This window comes from Mustela lutreola, chromosome 12 (genome assembly GCF_030435805.1).
Source record: "Mustela lutreola isolate mMusLut2 chromosome 12, mMusLut2.pri, whole genome shotgun sequence".
Taxonomy (NCBI): Eukaryota; Metazoa; Chordata; class Mammalia; order Carnivora; family Mustelidae; genus Mustela; species Mustela lutreola.
In genome coordinates this window covers 63894066-63917186 of record NC_081301.1, presented here as the reverse complement: position 1 = coordinate 63917186, position 23121 = coordinate 63894066, and positions in this window count along the sequence as shown.

The following is a 23121-nucleotide window of genomic DNA, read 5'->3' as shown; positions in this document are numbered from 1 at the left end:
GGCCAGTGCCTTCACCACAGGAGAGAGGAGGCGACAGGATCCCTGCACTAGGCCCGTGCGCAGATTAGGGAGCTTTGGGGGACTGTGCCCACTCCTTCCCCTTAAACACCATGCTTCCTCCGAGCTTCCCCATCATGGAGGAAGACGGCATCTGACTCCGCATTATTTCAGAGAGCTGATTCGGCGAGTTCAGAGTAGGCGCCTGGAGGCTAGCGCATGTCTGCCCCAGGGACAGCTGGCCAAGGAGCTGCTGTCTCCTTGGGCCCAGAGGCTCAGGACAGGCATGCTTTCTGCCCAGATTCCTTCCTAAGAGTGGAGCACGCGCCCTGCCCTACGCATCCCTTCCTGTCTCCTTAGCAGCCAGGCTTCTGTCTCTCTGCACTGGGAGCCGGGGATACTTGTATTGCCGGCTCTCCTGCTTCGCAATCTTTTCCAGACCAGAAGTCCAACGGCTCCTGCTCTTCTCTCCGGCAGCTTGCTGCACTTTCCACAGATATGCTCCTGGGGAGCAGAGTGAAAAACATTTCCCTTTCCTTAAGGCTCTTTCCACAGGTGCAATCGCGCTTCTCTCCCATGCAGCAGGGATGCCCAGGCATAGAGGATTTCGCTCCATATGGGTTTATTACACCGTGCTGAGGAGACCAGCTCAAGCAAACAGGAGCATCCCTCAGACCGGACTCTGATTTCCCAAAGAATGCTGTGCTTTCCCAGAGGGGATGCCAGGGCAAATAGGCTTTCGCTCCAGGCGGGTTTCTCCCATCGTTCTGCAAATACTAGGCTAAAGCAAGCAGCAACAGCAGCTCTCAGATCCGACTCTAATTTCCCAGCGACTGCTATGCTTTCGCAGAGGTTTTCACATGGCACGAACCGCACTTCGCTGCTGCTTCCTCAGAAAGGCTTTGGGTGTTCACTCTGCGCGGGAGGGAAGAAGAGCCGCGGGAGAGCTTTTGCCTCTTGGGACTTGCTCTCCCGGTCTCCGAGTTTACGCCCGGGATTCACCTTGCTATGCCGAACTAAGCAGACACAGTCACAACCCTGCAGCAGCGTGCTTGGCCTAGCATGGCACTCTATGCCTATGACCATTTCCTGGGGTAGGTTAGGCTTTGGCTTTTGCTCCGGCTCTCAGGCAACCTAGGGGTCTAGGCCAGTGCCTTCACCACAGGAGAGAGGAGGCGACAGGATCCCTACACACGGCCCGTGCACAGATTAGAGAGTTTGTGGGACTGTGCCCACTCCTTCCCCTTAAACCTCGTGCCTCCTCCGAGCTTCCACATCCTGGAGGAAGATGGCATCTGACTCCCCGTTATTTCAGGGAGCTGTTTCTGCGAGTTCAGAGTAGGCGCCTGGTGGCTAGCGCATGTCTGCCCCAGGTACGGGGTGGCCAAGGAACTGCTGTCTCCTTGGGCCCAGAGTTAAGGACAGGCATGCTCTCCGCCCAGACTCCTTCCCAAGAGTGGAGCACATGCCCTGCCCTACTCATCCTCTCCTGTCTCCTTCGCAGCTAGGCTTCTGTCTCTCTGCACTGGGAGTGGGTGACATTTGTATTTCCTCCGGGCGCTGTGCCTTCCAGGGCCGGTCTCCTGCTTCGCCACCTTTTCGAGACCATGGCCAACAGCACTTGCTCTTCTCCCCGAGCAGCGTGCTGCACCTACCACAGACTACTCCTTGGGACCGCCCTGAAAAACGTGTCCCTTTTCTTTAATGCTCTTTCCAGAGGCGCAACGGCGCTTCTCTCTCAGGCAGAGGGGATGCCCAGGCATAGAGGATTTCGCTCCCTGCGGGTTTATTACACCGTGCTGAGGAGACCAGCTCACGCAAACAGGAGCATAACTCAGACCGGACTCTGATTTCCGAAATAATGGTGTGCTTTCCCAGAGGGGATGCCAGGGCAAAGAGGCTTTCGCTCTATGCGGGTTTCTCCCATCGTGCTGCGAATACGAGTCTAAAGCAAGCAGCAACAGCAGCCCTCAGATCCGACTCTGATTTCCCAGGGAATACTATGCTTACGCAGAGGTTTTCAGCTTGGCACGAACCGCACTTCGCTGCTGCTTCCTCAGAAAGGCTTTGGGTGTTCACTCTGCGCGGCAGCGAAGAAGAGCCGCGGGAGAGCTGGTGCCTCTTGGGACTTGCTTTCCCGGGCTCCGAGGTTACGCCCGGGATTCACCTTGCTATGCGGAACTAAGCAGACACAGTCACAACCCTGCAGCAGCGTGCTTGGCCTAGCATGGCACTCTATGCCTATGACCATCTTCTGTGGTAGGTTAGGCTTTGCCATTTGCTCCGGCTATCAGGCAGACTCCGGGTCTAGGCCAGTGCCTTCACCACAGGAGAGAGGAGGCGACAGGATCCCTGCACTAGGCCCGTGCGCAGATTAGGGAGCTTTGGGGGACTGTGCCCACTCCTTCCCCTTAAACACCATGCTTCCTCCGAGCTTCCCCATCATGGAGGAAGACGGCATCTGACTCCGCATTATTTCAGAGAGCTGATTCGGCGAGTTCAGAGTAGGCGCCTGGAGGCTAGCGCATGTCTGCCCCAGGGACAGCTGGCCAAGGAGCTGCTGTCTCCTTGGGCCCAGAGGCTCAGGACAGGCATGCTTTCTGCCCAGATTCCTTCCTAAGAGTGGAGCACGCGCCCTGCCCTACGCATCCCTTCCTGTCTCCTTAGCAGCCAGGCTTCTGTCTCTCTGCACTGGGAGCCGGGGATACTTGTATTGCCGGCTCTCCTGCTTCGCAATCTTTTCCAGACCAGAAGTCCAACGGCTCCTGCTCTTCTCTCCGGCAGCTTGCTGCACTTTCCACAGATATGCTCCTGGGGAGCAGAGTGAAAAACATTTCCCTTTCCTTAAGGCTCTTTCCACAGGTGCAATCGCGCTTCTCTCCCATGCAGCAGGGATGCCCAGGCATAGAGGATTTCGCTCCATATGGGTTTATTACACCGTGCTGAGGAGACCAGCTCAAGCAAACAGGAGCATCCCTCAGACCGGACTCTGATTTCCCAAAGAATGCTGTGCTTTCCCAGAGGGGATGCCAGGGCAAAGAGGCTTTCGCTCCAGGCGGGTTTCTCCCATCGTTCTGCAAATACTAGGCTAAAGCAAGCAGCAACAGCAGCTCTCAGATCCGACTCTAATTTCCCAGCGACTGCTATGCTTTCGCAGAGGTTTTCACATGGCACGAACCGCACTTCGCTGCTGCTTCCTCAGAAAGGCTTTGGGTGTTCACTCTGCGCGGGAGGGAAGAAGAGCCGCGGGAGAGCTGTTGCCTCTTGGGACTTGCTCTCCCGGTCTCCGAGTTTACGCCCGGGATTCACCTTGCTATGCCGAACTAAGCAGACACAGTCACAACCCTGCAGCAGCGTGCTTGGCCTAGCATGGCACTCTATGCCTATGACCATTTCCTGGGGTAGGTTAGGCTTTGGCTTTTGCTCCGGCTCTCAGGCAACCTAGGGGTCTAGGCCAGTGCCTTCACCACAGGAGAGAGGAGGCGACAGGATCCCTACACACGGCCCGTGCACAGATTAGAGAGTTTGTGGGACTGTGCCCACTCCTTCCCCTTAAACCTCGTGCCTCCTCCGAGCTTCCACATCCTGGAGGAAGATGGCATCTGACTCCCCGTTATTTCAGGGAGCTGTTTCTGCGAGTTCAGAGTAGGCGCCTGGTGGCTAGCGCATGTCTGCCCCAGGTACGGGGTGGCCAAGGAACTGCTGTCTCCTTGGGCCCAGAGTTAAGGACAGGCATGCTCTCCGCCCAGACTCCTTCCCAAGAGTGGAGCACATGCCCTGCCCTACTCATCCTCTCCTGTCTCCTTCGCAGCTAGGCTTCTGTCTCTCTGCACTGGGAGTGGGTGACATTTGTATTTCCTCCGGGCGCTGTGCCTTCCAGGGCCGGTCTCCTGCTTCGCCACCTTTTCGAGACCATGGCCAACAGCACTTGCTCTTCTCCCCGAGCAGCGTGCTGCACCTACCACAGACTACTCCTTGGGACCGCCCTGAAAAACGTGTCCCTTTTCTTTAATGCTCTTTCCAGAGGCGCAACGGCGCTTCTCTCTCAGGCAGAGGGGATGCCCAGGCATAGAGGATTTCGCTCCCTGCGGGTTTATTACACCGTGCTGAGGAGACCAGCTCACGCAAACAGGAGCATAACTCAGACCGGACTCTGATTTCCGAAATAATGGTGTGCTTTCCCAGAGGGGATGCCAGGGCAAAGAGGCTTTCGCTCTATGCGGGTTTCTCCCATCGTGCTGCGAATACGAGTCTAAAGCAAGCAGCAACAGCAGCCCTCAGATCCGACTCTGATTTCCCAGGGAATACTATGCTTACGCAGAGGTTTTCAGCTTGGCACGAACCGCACTTCGCTGCTGCTTCCTCAGAAAGGCTTTGGGTGTTCACTCTGCGCGGCAGCGAAGAAGAGCCGCGGGAGAGCTGGTGCCTCTTGGGACTTGCTTTCCCGGGCTCCGAGGTTACGCCCGGGATTCACCTTGCTATGCGGAACTAAGCAGACACAGTCACAACCCTGCAGCAGCGTGCTTGGCCTAGCATGGCACTCTATGCCTATGACCATCTTCTGTGGTAGGTTAGGCTTTGCCATTTGCTCCGGCTATCAGGCAGACTCCGGGTCTAGGCCAGTGCCTTCACCACAGGAGAGAGGAGGCGACAGGATCCCTGCACTAGGCCCGTGCGCAGATTAGGGAGCTTTGGGGGACTGTGCCCACTCCTTCCCCTTAAACACCATGCTTCCTCCGAGCTTCCCCATCATGGAGGAAGACGGCATCTGACTCCGCATTATTTCAGAGAGCTGATTCGGCGAGTTCAGAGTAGGCGCCTGGAGGCTAGCGCATGTCTGCCCCAGGGACAGCTGGCCAAGGAGCTGCTGTCTCCTTGGGCCCAGAGGCTCAGGACAGGCATGCTTTCTGCCCAGATTCCTTCCTAAGAGTGGAGCACGCGCCCTGCCCTACGCATCCCTTCCTGTCTCCTTAGCAGCCAGGCTTCTGTCTCTCTGCACTGGGAGCCGGGGATACTTGTATTGCCGGCTCTCCTGCTTCGCAATCTTTTCCAGACCAGAAGTCCAACGGCTCCTGCTCTTCTCTCCGGCAGCTTGCTGCACTTTCCACAGATATGCTCCTGGGGAGCAGAGTGAAAAACATTTCCCTTTCCTTAAGGCTCTTTCCACAGGTGCAATCGCGCTTCTCTCCCATGCAGCAGGGATGCCCAGGCATAGAGGATTTCGCTCCATATGGGTTTATTACACCGTGCTGAGGAGACCAGCTCAAGCAAACAGGAGCATCCCTCAGACCGGACTCTGATTTCCCAAAGAATGCTGTGCTTTCCCAGAGGGGATGCCAGGGCAAAGAGGCTTTCGCTCCATGCGGGTTTCTCCCATCGTTCTGCAAATACTAGGCTAAAGCAAGCAGCAACAGCAGCTCTCAGATCCGACTCTAATTTCCCAGCGACTGCTATGCTTTCGCAGAGGTTTTCACATGGCACGAACCGCACTTCGCTGCTGCTTCCTCAGAAAGGCTTTGGGTGTTCACTCTGCGCGGGAGGGAAGAAGAGCCGCGGGAGAGCTGTTGCCTCTTGGGACTTGCTCTCCCGGTCTCCGAGTTTACGCCCGGGATTCACCTTGCTATGCCGAACTAAGCAGACACAGTCACAACCCTGCAGCAGCGTGCTTGGCCTAGCATGGCACTCTATGCCTATGACCATTTCCTGGGGTAGGTTAGGCTTTGGCTTTTGCTCCGGCTCTCAGGCAACCTAGGGGTCTAGGCCAGTGCCTTCACCACAGGAGAGAGGAGGCGACAGGATCCCTACACACGGCCCGTGCACAGATTAGAGAGTTTGTGGGACTGTGCCCACTCCTTCCCCTTAAACCTCGTGCCTCCTCCGAGCTTCCACATCCTGGAGGAAGATGGCATCTGACTCCCCGTTATTTCAGGGAGCTGTTTCTGCGAGTTCAGAGTAGGCGCCTGGTGGCTAGCGCATGTCTGCCCCAGGGACGGGTGGCCAAGGAACTGCTGTCTCCTTGGGCCCAGAGTTAAGGACAGGCATGCTCTCCGCCCAGACTCCTTCCCAAGAGTGGAGCACATGCCCTGCCCTACTCATCCTCTCCTGTCTCCTTCGCAGCTAGGCTTCTGTCTCTCTGCACTGGGAGTGGGTGACATTTGTATTTCCTCCGGGCGCTGTGCCTTCCAGGGCCGGTCTCCTGCTTCGCCACCTTTTCGAGACCATGGCCAACAGCACTTGCTCTTCTCCCCGAGCAGCGTGCTGCACCTACCACAGACTACTCCTTGGGACCGCCCTGAAAAACGTGTCCCTTTTCTTTAATGCTCTTTCCAGAGGCGCAACGGCGCTTCTCTCTCAGGCAGAGGGGATGCCCAGGCATAGAGGATTTCGCTCCCTGCGGGTTTATTACACCGTGCTGAGGAGACCAGCTCACGCAAACAGGAGCATAACTCAGACCGGACTCTGATTTCCGAAATAATGGTGTGCTTTCCCAGAGGGGATGCCAGGGCAAAGAGGCTTTCGCTCTATGCGGGTTTCTCCCATCGTGCTGCGAATACGAGTCTAAAGCAAGCAGCAACAGCAGCCCTCAGATCCGACTCTGATTTCCCAGGGAATACTATGCTTACGCAGAGGTTTTCAGCTTGGCACGAACCGCACTTCGCTGCTGCTTCCTCAGAAAGGCTTTGGGTGTTCACTCTGCGCGGCAGCGAAGAAGAGCCGCGGGAGAGCTGGTGCCTCTTGGGACTTGCTTTCCCGGGCTCCGAGGTTACGCCCGGGATTCACCTTGCTATGCGGAACTAAGCAGACACAGTCACAACCCTGCAGCAGCGTGCTTGGCCTAGCATGGCACTCTATGCCTATGACCATCTTCTGTGGTAGGTTAGGCTTTGCCATTTGCTCCGGCTATCAGGCAGACTCCGGGTCTAGGCCAGTGCCTTCACCACAGGAGAGAGGAGGCGACAGGATCCCTGCACTAGGCCCGTGCGCAGATTAGGGAGCTTTGGGGGACTGTGCCCACTCCTTCCCCTTAAACACCATGCTTCCTCCGAGCTTCCCCATCATGGAGGAAGACGGCATCTGACTCCGCATTATTTCAGAGAGCTGATTCGGCGAGTTCAGAGTAGGCGCCTGGAGGCTAGCGCATGTCTGCCCCAGGGACAGCTGGCCAAGGAGCTGCTGTCTCCTTGGGCCCAGAGGCTCAGGACAGGCATGCTTTCTGCCCAGATTCCTTCCTAAGAGTGGAGCACGCGCCCTGCCCTACGCATCCCTTCCTGTCTCCTTAGCAGCCAGGCTTCTGTCTCTCTGCACTGGGAGCCGGGGATACTTGTATTGCCGGCTCTCCTGCTTCGCAATCTTTTCCAGACCAGAAGTCCAACGGCTCCTGCTCTTCTCTCCGGCAGCTTGCTGCACTTTCCACAGATATGCTGCTGGGGAGCAGAGTGAAAAACATTTCCCTTTCCTTAAGGCTCTTTCCACAGGTGCAATCGCGCTTCTCTCCCATGCAGCAGGGATGCCCAGGCATAGAGGATTTCGCTCCATATGGGTTTATTACACCGTGCTGAGGAGACCAGCTCAAGCAAACAGGAGCATCCCTCAGACCGGACTCTGATTTCCCAAAGAATGCTGTGCTTTCCCAGAGGGGATGCCAGGGCAAAGAGGCTTTCGCTCCATGCGGGTTTCTCCCATCGTTCTGCAAATACTAGGCTAAAGCAAGCAGCAACAGCAGCTCTGAGATCCGACTCTAATTTCCCAGCGACTGCTATGCTTTCGCAGAGGTTTTCACATGGCACGAACCGCACTTCGCTGCTGCTTCCTCAGAAAGGCTTTGGGTGTTCACTCTGCGCGGGAGGGAAGAAGAGCCGCGGGAGAGCTGTTGCCTCTTGGGACTTGCTCTCCCGGTCTCCGAGTTTACGCCCGGGATTCACCTTGCTATGCCGAACTAAGCAGACACAGTCACAACCCTGCAGCAGCGTGCTTGGCCTAGCATGGCACTCTATGCCTATGACCATTTCCTGGGGTAGGTTAGGCTTTGGCTTTTGCTCCGGCTCTCAGGCAACCTAGGGGTCTAGGCCAGTGCCTTCACCACAGGAGAGAGGAGGCGACAGGATCCCTACACACGGCCCGTGCACAGATTAGAGAGTTTGTGGGACTGTGCCCACTCCTTCCCCTTAAACCTCGTGCCTCCTCCGAGCTTCCACATCCTGGAGGAAGATGGCATCTGACTCCCCGTTATTTCAGGGAGCTGTTTCTGCGAGTTCAGAGTAGGCGCCTGGTGGCTAGCGCATGTCTGCCCCAGGGACGGGTGGCCAAGGAACTGCTGTCTCCTTGGGCCCAGAGTTAAGGACAGGCATGCTCTCCGCCCAGACTCCTTCCCAAGAGTGGAGCACATGCCCTGCCCTACTCATCCTCTCCTGTCTCCTTCGCAGCTAGGCTTCTGTCTCTCTGCACTGGGAGTGGGTGACATTTGTATTTCCTCCGGGCGCTGTGCCTTCCAGGGCCGGTCTCCTGCTTCGCCACCTTTTCGAGACCATGGCCAACAGCACTTGCTCTTCTCCCCGAGCAGCGTGCTGCACCTACCACAGACTACTCCTTGGGACCGCCCTGAAAAACGTGTCCCTTTTCTTTAATGCTCTTTCCAGAGGCGCAACGGCGCTTCTCTCTCAGGCAGAGGGGATGCCCAGGCATAGAGGATTTCGCTCCCTGCGGGTTTATTACACCGTGCTGAGGAGACCAGCTCACGCAAACAGGAGCATAACTCAGACCGGACTCTGATTTCCGAAATAATGGTGTGCTTTCCCAGAGGGGATGCCAGGGCAAAGAGGCTTTCGCTCTATGCGGGTTTCTCCCATCGTGCTGCGAATACGAGTCTAAAGCAAGCAGCAACAGCAGCCCTCAGATCCGACTCTGATTTCCCAGGGAATACTATGCTTACGCAGAGGTTTTCAGCTTGGCACGAACCGCACTTCGCTGCTGCTTCCTCAGAAAGGCTTTGGGTGTTCACTCTGCGCGGCAGCGAAGAAGAGCTGCGGGAGAGCTGGTGCCTCTTGGGACTTGCTTTCCCGGGCTCCGAGGTTACGCCCGGGATTCACCTTGCTATGCGGAACTAAGCAGACACAGTCACAACCCTGCAGCAGCGTGCTTGGCCTAGCATGGCACTCTATGCCTATGACCATCTTCTGTGGTAGGTTAGGCTTTGCCATTTGCTCCGGCTATCAGGCAGACTCCGGGTCTAGGCCAGTGCCTTCACCACAGGAGAGAGGAGGCGACAGGATCCCTGCACTAGGCCCGTGCGCAGATTAGGGAGCTTTGGGGGACTGTGCCCACTCCTTCCCCTTAAACACCATGCTTCCTCCGAGCTTCCCCATCATGGAGGAAGACGGCATCTGACTCCGCATTATTTCAGAGAGCTGATTCGGCGAGTTCAGAGTAGGCGCCTGGAGGCTAGCGCATGTCTGCCCCAGGGACAGCTGGCCAAGGAGCTGCTGTCTCCTTGGGCCCAGAGGCTCAGGACAGGCATGCTTTCTGCCCAGATTCCTTCCTAAGAGTGGAGCACGCGCCCTGCCCTACGCATCCCTTCCTGTCTCCTTAGCAGCCAGGCTTCTGTCTCTCTGCACTGGGAGCCGGGGATACTTGTATTGCCGGCTCTCCTGCTTCGCAATCTTTTCCAGACCAGAAGTCCAACGGCTCCTGCTCTTCTCTCCGGCAGCTTGCTGCACTTTCCACAGATATGCTCCTGCGGAGCAGAGTGAAAAACATTTCCCTTTCCTTAAGGCTCTTTCCACAGGTGCAATCGCGCTTCTCTCCCATGCAGCAGGGATGCCCAGGCATAGAGGATTTCGCTCCATATGGGTTTATTACACCGTGCTGAGGAGACCAGCTCAAGCAAACAGGAGCATCCCTCAGACCGGACTCTGATTTCCCAAAGAATGCTGTGCTTTCCCAGAGGGGATGCCAGGGCAAAGAGGCTTTCGCTCCATGCGGGTTTCTCCCATCGTTCTGCAAATACTAGGCTAAAGCAAGCAGCAACAGCAGCTCTCAGATCCGACTCTAATTTCCCAGCGACTGCTATGCTTTCGCAGAGGTTTTCACATGGCACGAACCGCACTTCGCTGCTGCTTCCTCAGAAAGGCTTTGGGTGTTCACTCTGCGCGGGAGGGAAGAAGAGCCGCGGGAGAGCTGTTGCCTCTTGGGACTTGCTCTCCCGGTCTCCGAGTTTACGCCCGGGATTCACCTTGCTATGCCGAACTAAGCAGACACAGTCACAACCCTGCAGCAGCGTGCTTGGCCTAGCATGGCACTCTATGCCTATGACCATTTCCTGGGGTAGGTTAGGCTTTGGCTTTTGCTCCGGCTCTCAGGCAACCTAGGGGTCTAGGCCAGTGCCTTCACCACAGGAGAGAGGAGGCGACAGGATCCCTACACACGGCCCGTGCACAGATTAGAGAGTTTGTGGGACTGTGCCCACTCCTTCCCCTTAAACCTCGTGCCTCCTCCGAGCTTCCACATCCTGGAGGAAGATGGCATCTGACTCCCCGTTATTTCAGGGAGCTGTTTCTGCGAGTTCAGAGTAGGCGCCTTGTGGCTAGCGCATGTCTGCCCCAGGGACGGGTGGCCAAGGAACTGCTGTCTCCTTGGGCCCAGAGTTAAGGACAGGCATGCTCTCCGCCCAGACTCCTTCCCAAGAGTGGAGCACATGCCCTGCCCTACTCATCCTCTCCTGTCTCCTTCGCAGCTAGGCTTCTGTCTCTCTGCACTGGGAGTGGGTGACATTTGTATTTCCTCCGGGCGCTGTGCCTTCCAGGGCCGGTCTCCTGCTTCGCCACCTTTTCGAGACCATGGCCAACAGCACTTGCTCTTCTCCCCGAGCAGCGTGCTGCACCTACCACAGACTACTCCTTGGGACCGCCCTGAAAAACGTGTCCCTTTTCTTTAATGCTCTTTCCAGAGGCGCAACGGCGCTTCTCTCTCAGGCAGAGGGGATGCCCAGGCATAGAGGATTTCGCTCCCTGCGGGTTTATTACACCGTGCTGAGGAGACCAGCTCACGCAAACAGGAGCATAACTCAGACCGGACTCTGATTTCCGAAATAATGGTGTGCTTTCCCAGAGGGGATGCCAGGGCAAAGAGGCTTTCGCTCTATGCGGGTTTCTCCCATCGTGCTGCGAATACGAGTCTAAAGCAAGCAGCAACAGCAGCCCTCAGATCCGACTCTGATTTCCCAGGGAATACTATGCTTACGCAGAGGTTTTCAGCTTGGCACGAACCGCACTTCGCTGCTGCTTCCTCAGAAAGGCTTTGGGTGTTCACTCTGCGCGGCAGCGAAGAAGAGCCGCGGGAGAGCTGGTGCCTCTTGGGACTTGCTTTCCCGGGCTCCGAGGTTACGCCCGGGATTCACCTTGCTATGCGGAACTAAGCAGACACAGTCACAACCCTGCAGCAGCGTGCTTGGCCTAGCATGGCACTCTATGCCTATGACCATCTTCTGTGGTAGGTTAGGCTTTGCCATTTGCTCCGGCTATCAGGCAGACTCCGGGTCTAGGCCAGTGCCTTCACCACAGGAGAGAGGAGGCGACAGGATCCCTGCACTAGGCCCGTGCGCAGATTAGGGAGCTTTGGGGGACTGTGCCCACTCCTTCCCCTTAAACACCATGCTTCCTCCGAGCTTCCCCATCATGGAGGAAGACGGCATCTGACTCCGCATTATTTCAGAGAGCTGATTCGGCGAGTTCAGAGTAGGCGCCTGGAGGCTAGCGCATGTCTGCCCCAGGGACAGCTGGCCAAGGAGCTGCTGTCTCCTTGGGCCCAGAGGCTCAGGACAGGCATGCTTTCTGCCCAGATTCCTTCCTAAGAGTGGAGCACGCGCCCTGCCCTACGCATCCCTTCCTGTCTCCTTAGCAGCCAGGCTTCTGTCTCTCTGCACTGGGAGCCGGGGATACTTGTATTGCCGGCTCTCCTGCTTCGCAATCTTTTCCAGACCAGAAGTCCAACGGCTCCTGCTCTTCTGTCCGGCAGCTTGCTGCACTTTCCACAGATATGCTCCTGCGGAGCAGAGTGAAAAACATTTCCCTTTCCTTAAGGCTCTTTCCACAGGTGCAATCGCGCTTCTCTCCCATGCAGCAGGGATGCCCAGGCATAGAGGATTTCGCTCCATATGGGTTTAATACACCGTGCTGAGGAGACCAGCTCACGCAAACAGGAGCATCCCTCAGACCGGACTCTGATTTCCCAAAGAATGCTGTGCTTTCCCAGAGGGGATGCCAGGGCAAAGAGGCTTTCGCTCCATGCGGGTTTCTCCCATCGTTCTGCAAATACTAGGCTAAAGCAAGCAGCAACAGCAGCTCTCAGATCCGACTCTAATTTCCCAGCGACTGCTATGCTTTCGCAGAGGTTTTCACATGGCACGAACCGCACTTCGCTGCTGCTTCCTCAGAAAGGCTTTGGGTGTTCACTCTGCGCGGGAGGGAAGAAGAGCCGCGGGAGAGCTGTTGCCTCTTGGGACTTGCTCTCCCGGTCTCCGAGTTTACGCCCGGGATTCACCTTGCTATGCCGAACTAAGCAGACACAGTCACAACCCTGCAGCAGCGTGCTTGGCCTAGCATGGCACTCTATGCCTATGACCATTTCCTGGGGTAGGTTAGGCTTTGGCTTTTGCTCCGGCTCTCAGGCAACCTAGGGGTCTAGGCCAGTGCCTTCACCACAGGAGAGAGGAGGCGACAGGATCCCTACACACGGCCCGTGCACAGATTAGAGAGTTTGTGGGACTGTGCCCACTCCTTCCCCTTAAACCTCGTGCCTCCTCCGAGCTTCCACATCCTGGAGGAAGATGGCATCTGACTCCCCGTTATTTCAGGGAGCTGTTTCTGCGAGTTCAGAGTAGGCGCCTGGTGGCTAGCGCATGTCTGCCCCAGGGACGGGGTGGCCAAGGAACTGCTGTCTCCTTGGGCCCAGAGTTAAGGACAGGCATGCTCTCCGCCCAGACTCCTTCCCAAGAGTGGAGCACATGCCCTGCCCTACTCATCCTCTCCTGTCTCCTTCGCAGCTAGGCTTCTGTCTCTCTGCACTGGGAGTGGGTGACATTTGTATTTCCTCCGGGCGCTGTGCCTTCCAGGGCCGGTCTCCTGCTTCGCCACCTTTTCGAGACCATGGCCAACAGCACTTGCTCTTCTCCCCGAGCAGCGTGCTGCACCTACCACAGACTACTCCTTGGGACCGCCCTGAAAAACGTGTCCCTTTTCTTTAATGCTCTTTCCAGAGGCGCAACGGCGCTTCTCTCTCAGGCAGACGGGATGCCCAGGCATAGAGGATTTCGCTCCCTGCGGGTTTATTACACCGTGCTGAGGAGACCAGCTCACGCAAACAGGAGCATAACTCAGACCGGACTCTGATTTCCGAAATAATGGTGTGCTTTCCCAGAGGGGATGCCAGGGCAAAGAGGCTTTCGCTCTATGCGGGTTTCTCCCATCGTGCTGCGAATACGAGTCTAAAGCAAGCAGCAACAGCAGCCCTCAGATCCGACTCTGATTTCCCAGGGAATACTATGCTTACGCAGAGGTTTTCAGCTTGGCACGAACCGCACTTCGCTGCTGCTTCCTCAGAAAGGCTTTGGGTGTTCACTCTGCGCGGCAGCGAAGAAGAGCCGCGGGAGAGCTGGTGCCTCTTGGGACTTGCTTTCCCGGGCTCCGAGGTTACGCCCGGGATTCACCTTGCTATGCGGAACTAAGCAGACACAGTCACAACCCTGCAGCAGCGTGCTTGGCCTAGCATGGCACTCTATGCCTATGACCATCTTCTGTGGTAGGTTAGGCTTTGCCATTTGCTCCGGCTATCAGGCAGACTCCGGGTCTAGGCCAGTGCCTTCACCACAGGAGAGAGGAGGCGACAGGATCCCTGCACTAGGCCCGTGCGCAGATTAGGGAGCTTTGGGGGACTGTGCCCACTCCTTCCCCTTAAACACCATGCTTCCTCCGAGCTTCCCCATCATGGAGGAAGACGGCATCTGACTCCGCATTATTTCAGAGAGCTGATTCGGCGAGTTCAGAGTAGGCGCCTGGAGGCTAGCGCATGTCTGCCCCAGGGACAGCTGGCCAAGGAGCTGCTGTCTCCTTGGGCCCAGAGGCTCAGGACAGGCATGCTTTCTGCCCAGATTCCTTCCTAAGAGTGGAGCACGCGCCCTGCCCTACGCATCCCTTCCTGTCTCCTTAGCAGCCAGGCTTCTGTCTCTCTGCACTGGGAGCCGGGGATACTTGTATTGCCGGCTCTCCTGCTTCGCAATCTTTTCCAGACCAGAAGTCCAACGGCTCCTGCTCTTCTGTCCGGCAGCTTGCTGCACTTTCCACAGATATGCTCCTGCGGAGCAGAGTGAAAAACATTTCCCTTTCCTTAAGGCTCTTTCCACAGGTGCAATCGCGCTTCTCTCCCATGCAGCAGGGATGCCCAGGCATAGAGGATTTCGCTCCATATGGGTTTAATACACCGTGCTGAGGAGACCAGCTCACGCAAACAGGAGCATCCCTCAGACCGGACTCTGATTTCCCAAAGAATGCTGTGCTTTCCCAGAGGGGATGCCAGGGCAAAGAGGCTTTCGCTCCATGCGGGTTTCTCCCATCGTTCTGCAAATACTAGGCTAAAGCAAGCAGCAACAGCAGCTCTCAGATCCGACTCTAATTTCCCAGCGACTGCTATGCTTTCGCAGAGGTTTTCACATGGCACGAACCGCACTTCGCTGCTGCTTCCTCAGAAAGGCTTTGGGTGTTCACTCTGCGCGGGAGGGAAGAAGAGCCGCGGGAGAGCTGTTGCCTCTTGGGACTTGCTCTCCCGGTCTCCGAGTTTACGCCCGGGATTCACCTTGCTATGCCGAACTAAGCAGACACAGTCACAACCCTGCAGCAGCGTGCTTGGCCTAGCATGGCACTCTATGCCTATGACCATTTCCTGGGGTAGGTTAGGCTTTGGCTTTTGCTCCGGCTCTCAGGCAACCTAGGGGTCTAGGCCAGTGCCTTCACCACAGGAGAGAGGAGGCGACAGGATCCCTACACACGGCCCGTGCACAGATTAGAGAGTTTGTGGGACTGTGCCCACTCCTTCCCCTTAAACCTCGTGCCTCCTCCGAGCTTCCACATCCTGGAGGAAGATGGCATCTGACTCCCCGTTATTTCAGGGAGCTGTTTCTGCGAGTTCAGAGTAGGCGCCTGGTGGCTAGCGCATGTCTGCCCCAGGGACGGGGTGGCCAAGGAACTGCTGTCTCCTTGGGCCCAGAGTTAAGGACAGGCATGCTCTCCGCCCAGACTCCTTCCCAAGAGTGGAGCACATGCCCTGCCCTACTCATCCTCTCCTGTCTCCTTCGCAGCTAGGCTTCTGTCTCTCTGCACTGGGAGTGGGTGACATTTGTATTTCCTCCGGGCGCTGTGCCTTCCAGGGCCGGTCTCCTGCTTCGCCACCTTTTCGAGACCATGGCCAACAGCACTTGCTCTTCTCCCCGAGCAGCGTGCTGCACCTACCACAGACTACTCCTTGGGACCGCCCTGAAAAACGTGTCCCTTTTCTTTAATGCTCTTTCCAGAGGCGCAACGGCGCTTCTCTCTCAGGCAGAGGGGATGCCCAGGCATAGAGGATTTCGCTCCCTGCGGGTTTATTACACCGTGCTGAGGAGACCAGCTCACGCAAACAGGAGCATAACTCAGACCGGACTCTGATTTCCGAAATAATGGTGTGCTTTCCCAGAGGGGATGCCAGGGCAAAGAGGCTTTCGCTCTATGCGGGTTTCTCCCATCGTGCTGCGAATACGAGTCTAAAGCAAGCAGCAACAGCAGCCCTCAGATCCGACTCTGATTTCCCAGGGAATACTATGCTTACGCAGAGGTTTTCAGCTTGGCACGAACCGCACTTCGCTGCTGCTTCCTCAGAAAGGCTTTGGGTGTTCACTCTGCGCGGCAGCGAAGAAGAGCCGCGGGAGAGCTGGTGCCTCTTGGGACTTGCTTTCCCGGGCTCCGAGGTTACGCCCGGGATTCACCTTGCTATGCGGAACTAAGCAGACACAGTCACAACCCTGCAGCAGCGTGCTTGGCCTAGCATGGCACTCTATGCCTATGACCATCTTCTGTGGTAGGTTAGGCTTTGCCATTTGCTCCGGCTATCAGGCAGACTCCGGGTCTAGGCCAGTGCCTTCACCACAGGAGAGAGGAGGCGACAGGATCCCTGCACTAGGCCCGTGCGCAGATTAGGGAGCTTTGGGGGACTGTGCCCACTCCTTCCCCTTAAACACCATGCTTCCTCCGAGCTTCCCCATCATGGAGGAAGACGGCATCTGACTCCGCATTATTTCAGAGAGCTGATTCGGCGAGTTCAGAGTAGGCGCCTGGAGGCTAGCGCATGTATGCCCCAGGGACAGCTGGCCAAGGAGCTGCTGTCTCCTTGGGCCCAGAGGCTCAGGACAGGCATGCTTTCTGCCCAGATTCCTTCCTAAGAGTGGAGCACGCGCCCTGCCCTACGCATCCCTTCCTGTCTCCTTAGCAGCCAGGCTTCTGTCTCTCTGCACTGGGAGCCGGGGATACTTGTATCGCCGGCTCTCCTGCTACGCAATCTTTTCCAGACCAGAAGTCCAACGGCTCCTGCTCTTCTCTCCGGCAGCTTGCTGCACTTTCCACAGATATGCTCCTGCGGAGCAGAGTGAAAAACATTTCCCTTTCCTTAAGGCTCTTTCCACAGGTGCAATCGCGCTTCTCTCCCATGCAGCAGGGATGCCCAGGCATAGAGGATTTCGCTCCATATGGGTTTATTACACCGTGCTGAGGAGACCAGCTCAAGCAAACAGGAGCATCCCTCAGACCGGACTCTGATTTCCCAAAGAATGCTGTGCTTTCCCAGAGGGGATGCCAGGGCAAAGAGGCTTTCGCTCCATGCGGGTTTCTCCCATCGTTCTGCAAATACTAGGCTAAAGCAAGCAGCAACAGCAGCTCTCAGATCCGACTCTAATTTCCCAGCGACTGCTATGCTTTCGCAGAGGTTTTCACATGGCACGAACCGCACTTCGCTGCTGCTTCCTCAGAAAGGCTTTGGGTGTTCACTCTGCGCGGGAGGGAAGAAGAGCCGCGGGAGAGCTGTTGCCTCTTGGGACTTGCTCTCCCGGTCTCCGAGTTTACGCCCGGGATTCACCTTGCTATGCCGAACTAAGCAGACACAGTCACAACCCTGCAGCAGCGTGCTTGGCCTAGCATGGCACTCTATGCCTATGACCATTTCCTGGGGTAGGTTAGGCTTTGGCTTTTGCTCCGGCTCTCAGGCAACCTAGGGGTCTAGGCCAGTGCCTTCACCACAGGAGAGAGGAGGCGACAGGATCCCTACACATGGCCCGTGCACAGATTAGAGAGTTTGTGGGACTGTGCCCACTCCTTCCCCTTAAACCTCGTGCCTCCTCCGAGCTTCCACATCCTGGAGGAAGATGGCATCTGACTCCCCGTTATTTCAGGGAGCTGTTTCTGCGAGTTCAGAGTAGGCGCCTGGTGGCTAGCGCATGTCTGCCCCAGGGACGGGTGGCCAAGGAACTGCTGTCTCCTTGGGCCCAGAGTTAAGGACAGGCATGCTCTCCGCCCAGACTCCTTCCCAAGAGTGGAGCACATGCCCTGCCCTACTCATCCTCTCCTGTCTCCTTCGCAGCTAGGCTTCTGTCTCTCTGCACTGGGAGTGGGTGACATTTGTATTTCCTCCGGGCGCTGTGCCTTCCAGGGCCGGTCTCCTGCTTCGCCACCTTTTCGAGACCATGGCCAACAGCACTTGCTCTTCTCCCCGAGCAGCGTGCTGCACCTACCACAGACTACTCCTTGGGACCGCCCTGAAAAACGTGTCCCTTTTCTTTAATGCTCTTTCCAGAGGCGCAACGGCGCTTCTCTCTCAGGCAGAGGGGATGCCCAGGCATAGAGGATTTCGCTCCCTGCGGGTTTATTACACCGTGCTGAGGAGACCAGCTCACGCAAACAGGAGCATAACTCAGACCGGACTCTGATTTCCGAAATAATGGTGTGCTTTCCCAGAGGGGATGCCAGGGCAAAGAGGCTTTCGCTCTATGCGGGTTTCTCCCATCGTGCTGCGAATACGAGTCTAAAGCAAGCAGCAACAGCAGCCCTCAGATCCGACTCTGATTTCCCAGGGAATACTATGCTTACGCAGAGGTTTTCAGCTTGGCACGAACCGCACTTCGCTGCTGCTTCCTCAGAAAGGCTTTGGGTGTTCACTCTGCGCGGCAGCGAAGAAGAGCCGCGGGAGAGCTGGTGCCTCTTGGGACTTGCTTTCCCGGGCTCCGAGGTTACGCCCGGGATTCACCTTGCTATGCGGAACTAAGCAGACACAGTCACAACCCTGCAGCAGCGTGCTTGGCTTAGCATGGCACTCTATGCCTATGACCATCTTCTGTGGTAGGTTAGGCTTTGCCATTTGCTCCGGCTATCAGGCAGACTCCGGGTCTAGGCCAGTGCCTTCACCACAGGAGAGAGGAGGCGACAGGATCCCTGCACTAGGCCCGTTTGCAGATTAGGGAGATTTGGGGGACTGTGCCCACTCCTTCCCCTTAAACACCATGCTTCCTCCTAGCTTCCCCATCATGGAGGAAGACGGCATCTGACTCCGCATTATTTCAGAGAGCTGATTCGGCGAGTTCAGAGTAGGCGCCTGGAGGCTAGCGCATGTCTGCCCCAGGGACAGCTGGCCAAGGAGCTGCTGTCTCCTTGGGCCCAGAGGCTCAGGACAGGCATGCTTTCTGCCCAGATTCCTTCCTAAGAGTGGAGCACGCGCCCTGCCCTACGCATCCCTTCCTGTCTCCTTAGCAGCCAGGCTTCTGTCTCTCTGCACTGGGAGCCGGGGATACTTGTATTACCGGCTCTCCTGCTTCGCAATCTTTTCCAGACCAGAAGTCCAACGGCTCCTGCTCTTCTCTCCGGCAGCTTGCTGCACTTTCCACAGATATGCTGCTGGGGAGCAGAGTGAAAAACATTTCCCTTTCCTTAAGGCTCTTTCCACAGGTGCAATCGCGCTTCTCTCCCATGCAGCAGGGATGCCCAGGCATAGAGGATTTCGCTCCATATGGGTTTATTACACCGTGCTGAGGAGACCAGCTCAAGCAAACAGGAGCATCCCTCAGACCGGACTCTGATTTCCCAAAGAATGCTGTGCTTTCCCAGAGGGGATGCCAGGGTAAAGAGGCTTTCGCTCCATGCGGGTTTCTCCCATCGTTCTGCAAATACTAGGCTAAAGCAAGCAGCAACAGCAGCTCTCAGATCCGACTCTAAATTCCCAGCGACTGCTATGCTTTCGCAGAGGTTTTCACATGGCACGAACCGCACTTCGCTGCTGCTTCCTCAGAAAGGCTTTGGGTGTTCACTCTGCGCGGGAGGGAAGAAGAGCCGCGGGAGAGCTGTTGCCTCTTGGGACTTGCTCTCCCGGTCTCCGAGTTTACGCCCGGGATTCACCTTGCTATGCCGAACTAAGCAGACACAGTCACAACCCTGCAGCAGCGTGCTTGGCCTAGCATGGCACTCTATGCCTATGACCATTTCCTGGGGTAGGTTAGGCTTTGGCTTTTGCTCCGGCTCTCAGGCAACCTAGGGGTCTAAGCCAGTGCCTTCACCACAGGAGAGAGGAGGCGACAGGATCCCTACACACGGCCCGTGCACAGATTAGAGAGTTTGTGGGACTGTGCCCACTCCTTCCCCTTAAACCTCGTGCCTCCTCCGAGCTTCCACATCCTGGAGGAAGATGGCATCTGACTCCCCGTTATTTCAGGGAGCTGTTTCTGCGAGTTCAGAGTAGGCGCCTGGTGGCTAGCGCATGTCTGCCCCAGGGACGGGTGGCCAAGGAACTGCTGTCTCCTTGGGCCCAGAGTTAAGGACAGGCATGCTCTCCGCCCAGACTCCTTCCCAAGAGTGGAGCACATGCCCTGCCCTACTCATCCTCTCCTGTCTCCTTCGCAGCTAGGCTTCTGTCTCTCTGCACTGGGAGTGGGTGACATTTGTATTTCCTCCGGGCGCTGTGCCTTCCAGGGCCGGTCTCCTGCTTCGCCACCTTTTCGAGACCATGGCCAACAGCACTTGCTCTTCTCCCCGAGCAGCGTGCTGCACCTACCACAGACTACTCCTTGGGACCGCCCTGAAAAACGTGTCCCTTTTCTTTAATGCTCTTTCCAGAGGCGCAACGGCGCTTCTCTCTCAGGCAGACGGGATGCCCAGGCATAGAGGATTTCGCTCCCTGCGGGTTTATTACACCGTGCTGAGGAGACCAGCTCACGCAAACAGGAGCATAACTCAGACCGGACTCTGATTTCCGAAATAATGGTGTGCTTTCCCAGAGGGGATGCCAGGGCAAAGAGGCTTTCGCTCTATGCGGGTTTCTCCCATCGTGCTGCGAATACGAGTCTAAAGCAAGCAGCAACAGCAGCCCTCAGATCCGACTCTGATTTCCCAGGGAATACTATGCTTACGCAGAGGTTTTCAGCTTGGCACGAACCGCACTTCGCTGCTGCTTCCTCAGAAAGGCTTTGGGTGTTCACTCTGCGCGGCAGCGAAGAAGAGCCGCGGGAGAGCTGGTGCCTCTTGGGACTTGCTTTCCCGGGCTCCGAGGTTACGCCCGGGATTCACCTTGCTATGCGGAACTAAGCAGACACAGTCACAACCCTGCAGCAGCGTGCTTGGCCTAGCATGGCACTCTATGCCTATGACCATCTTCTGTGGTAGGTTAGGCTTTGCCATTTGCTCCGGCTATCAGGCAGACTCCGGGTCTAGGCCAGTGCCTTCACCACAGGAGAGAGGAGGCGACAGGATCCCTGCACTAGGCCCGTGCGCAGATTAGGGAGCTTTGGGGGACTGTGCCCACTCCTTCCCCTTAAACACCATGCTTCCTCCGAGCTTCCCCATCATGGAGGAAGACGGCATCTGACTCCGCATTATTTCAGAGAGCTGATTCGGCGAGTTCAGAGTAGGCGCCTGGAGGCTAGCGCATGTCTGCCCCAGGGACAGCTGGCCAAGGAGCTGCTGTCTCCTTGGGCCCAGAGGCTCAGGACAGGCATGCTTTCTGCCCAGATTCATTCCTAAGAGTGGAGCACGCGCCCTGCCCTACGCATCCCTTCCTGTCTCCTTAGCAGCCAGGCTTCTGTCTCTCTGCACTGGGAGCCGGGGATACTTGTATTGCCGGCTCTCCTGCTTCGCAATCTTTTCCAGACCAGAAGTCCAACGGCTCCTGCTCTTCTCTCCGGCAGCTTGCTGCACTTTCCACAGATATGCTCCTGGGGAGCAGAGTGAAAAACATTTCCCTTTCCTTAAGGCTCTTTCCACAGGTGCAATCGCGCTTCTCTCCCATGCAGCAGGGATGCCCAGGCATACAGGATTTCGCTCCATATGGGTTTATTACACCGTGCTGAGGAGACCAGCTCAAGCAAACAGGAGCATCCCTCAGACCGGACTCTGATTTCCCAAAGAATGCTGTGCTTTCCCAGAGGGGATGCCAGGGCAAAGAGGCTTTCGCTCCATGCGGGTTTCTCCCATCGTTCTGCAAATACTAGGCTAAAGCAAGCAGCAACAGCAGCTCTCAGATCCGACTCTAAATTCCCAGCGACTGCTATGCTTTCGCAGAGGTTTTCACATGGCACGAACCGCACTTCGCTGCTGCTTCCTCAGAAAGGCTTTGGGTGTTCACTCTGCGCGGGAGGGAAGAAGAGCCGCGGGAGAGCTGTTGCCTCTTGGGACTTGCTCTCCCGGTCTCCGAGTTTACGCCCGGGATTCACCTTGCTATGCCGAACTAAGCAGACACAGTCACAACCCTGCAGCAGCGTGCTTGGCCTAGCATGGCACTCTATGCCTATGACCATTTCCTGGGGTAGGTTAGGCTTTGGCTTTTGCTCCGGCTCTCAGGCAACCTAGGGGTCTAGGCCAGTGCCTTCACCACAGGAGAGAGGAGGCGACAGGATCCCTACACACGGCCCGTGCACAGATTAGAGAGTTTGTGGGACTGTGCCCACTCCTTCCCCTTAAACCTCGTGCCTCCTCCGAGCTTCCACATCCTGGAGGAAGATGGCATCTGACTCCCCGTTATTTCAGGGAGCTGTTTCTGCGAGTTCAGAGTAGGCGCCTGGTGGCTAGCGCATGTCTGCCCCAGGGACGGGTGGCCAAGGAACTGCTGTCTCCTTGGGCCCAGAGTTAAGGACAGGCATGCTCTCCGCCCAGACTCCTTCCCAAGAGTGGAGCACATGCCCTGCCCTACTCATCCTCTCCTGTCTCCTTCGCAGCTAGGCTTCTGTCTCTCTGCACTGGGAGTGGGTGACATTTGTATTTCCTCCGGGCGCTGTGCCTTCCAGGGCCGGTCTCCTGCTTCGCCACCTTTTCGAGACCATGGCCAACAGCACTTGCTCTTCTCCCCGAGCAGCGTGCTGCACCTACCACAGACTACTCCTTGGGACCGCCCTGAAAAACGTGTCCCTTTTCTTTAATGCTCTTTCCAGAGGCGCAACGGCGCTTCTCTCTGAGGCAGAGGGGATGCCCAGGCATAGAGGATTTCTCTCCCTGCGGGTTTATTACACCGTGCTGAGGAGACCAGCTCACGCAAACAGGAGCATAACTCAGACCGGACTCTGATTTCCGAAATAATGGTGTGCTTTCCCAGAGGGGATGCCAGGGCAAAGAGGCTTTCGCTCTATGCGGGTTTCTCCCATCGTGCTGCGAATACGAGTCTAAAGCAAGCAGCAACAGCAGCCCTCAGATCCGACTCTGATTTCCCAGGGAATACTATGCTTACGCAGAGGTTTTCAGCTTGGCACGAACCGCACTTCGCTGCTGCTTCCTCAGAAAGGCTTTGGGTGTTCACTCTGCGCGGCAGCGAAGAAGAGCCGCGGGAGAGCTGGTGCCTCTTGGGACTTGCTTTCCCGGGCTCCGAGGTTACGCCCGGGATTCACCTTGCTATGCGGAACTAAGCAGACACAGTCACAACCCTGCAGCAGCGTGCTTGGCCTAGCATGGCACTCTATGCCTATGACCATCTTCTGTGGTAGGTTAGGCTTTGCCATTTGCTCCGGCTATCAGGCAGACTCCGGGTCTAGGCCAGTGCCTTCACCACAGGAGAGAGGAGGCGACAGGATCCCTGCACTAGGCCCGT